This window comes from Myotis yumanensis, unplaced genomic scaffold (genome assembly GCF_028538775.1).
Source record: "Myotis yumanensis isolate MYYU_CA2020_CCGP unplaced genomic scaffold, mMyoYum1.0.hap1 SCAF_1, whole genome shotgun sequence".
Lineage (NCBI taxonomy): Eukaryota > Metazoa > Chordata > Mammalia > Chiroptera > Vespertilionidae > Myotis > Myotis yumanensis.
The window spans coordinates 102,984,537-102,986,389 of NW_027223752.1; the positions used below are offsets into that span (position 1 = coordinate 102,984,537).

The following is a 1,853-nucleotide window of genomic DNA, read 5'->3' on the forward strand; positions in this document are numbered from 1 at the left end:
CTCTGTAAAAGTGAGGGCCGCCGAAGGAAAGAGTAAAGGACCATTTAGAAATTTCAACCTCAGACTCAAAATATTTGTGCAGACACAGACATGTATGAGCATTCCTTAGAAAGTAAAGCAGGGAAAGAATTGATTACTTCTTTTCTGCCTCTGCTTAGAAAGCCCAGTATATGCAATTACCACAGCAGCCTCTAGATGGCAGCCAAAGAAAGGAAAGAAAATTCTTAGTAGGGGAGACCAGTAGAAACTAATTAAAGCTACAAAAACAAATATATATATATATATATATATATATATATATATATATATATATATATATTTAAATACAGCAGAATATGAATAAACAAACAGGCTCTCTACTCCTCCTGTTCGTCAGACAGCTGCTCCTCCTGCGCAGTGCCAGCCACAACTCTGAGACACAATGGTGAAGGTCGGAGTGAAAGGATTTGGTCGCATTGGGCGCCTGGGGTCACCAGGGCTGCTTTTAACTCTGGCAAAGTGGATGTTGTTGCCATCAATGACCCCTTCATTGACCTCAACTACATGGTCTACCTGTTCCAGTAGGATTCTACTTATGGCAAGTTCAAGGGCACAATCAAGGCTGAGAACAGGAAGCTTGTCATCAATGGAAAGTCCATCTCCATCTTCTAGGAGCGAGATCCCGCCAACATCAAATGGGGTGATGCTGTGCTGAGTATGTTGTGGAGCCCACCGGTGTCTTCACTACCATGGAGAAGGCAGGGGCTCACTTGAAGGGCTGAGCCAAGAGGGTCATCATCTCTGCCCCTTCTGCGGATGCCCCCATGTTTGTGATGGGTGTGAACCATGCCAAGTATGACAACTCCCTCAAAATTGTCAGCAATGCCTCCTGCACCACCAACTGCTTGGCCCCCCTGGCCAAGGCCATCCATGACAACTTTGGAATCATGGAAGGACTCATGACCACAGTCTATGCCATCACTACCACCCAGAAGACTGTGGTTGGCCCCTCTGGGAAGCTGTGGCGTGATGGCCGAGGGGCTGCCCAGAACATCATCCCTGCTTCTACTGGCACTGCCAAGGCTGTGGACAAGGTCATCCCTGAGCTGAACAGGAAGCTCACTCACTGACATGGCCTTCCGTGACCCACCCCCAATGTGTCAGTTGTGGATCTGACCTGCTGCCTGGAGAAAGCTGCCAAATACAATGGCATCAAGAAGGTAATGAAGCAGGCATCAGAGGGCCCCTCAAAGGCATCCTGGGCTGTACTGAAGACCAGGTTGTCTCCTGTGACTTTAACAGTGACACCCCCTCCTCCACCTTTGATGTTGGGGCTGGCATTGCCCTCAATGACCACTTTGTCAAGCTTGTTTCCTGGTATGACAATGAATTTGTCTATAGCAACAGGGTGGTGGACCTCATGGTCCACATGGCCTCCAAGGAGTAAGAGCCCCCTGGACCACCAGCCCCAGCAAGAGGAAGAGAAGCCCACAGCTGCTGGGGAGTCCTTGCCCCAGATCGATCCCTCAACATACTGAGAATCTTATGACCACAATTTCCATCCCAGAGCCCCTGAAGAAGGGGAGGGGCTTAGGGAGCCCTACCTTGTGCACCACCAATAAAGTTCACTGTACCCAGCCAAAAAAGAAAAAAAAAAGTAAATAGGTAAAATGTGAAGAAAAAAAAAAAACTAAGGAAACTTTGCATATAATATATAACCAATTTCTTAAGAGAAAGTCCCATTCCAAACTATTTAGAATTCTAAACCAATTAATAACTTACATGGAAGAAGAAATAAAAGGCACACAAATTGGAAAAGAAGAAGTAAAATAGTCGTCATTCACAGATGATATGATACTGTACATAGAAAACCC

The 1,853-nt window shown here is 46.2% G+C and overlaps 1 pseudogene; it reads left to right on the plus strand.

Annotated features, from left to right (window-relative positions):
* The first annotated feature begins 421 nt into the window (after nucleotides 1–421).
* On the plus strand, nucleotides 422–1,426 carry LOC139004655 (glyceraldehyde-3-phosphate dehydrogenase-like; annotated as a pseudogene).
* Nucleotides 1,427–1,853: the final 427 nt, after the last annotated feature.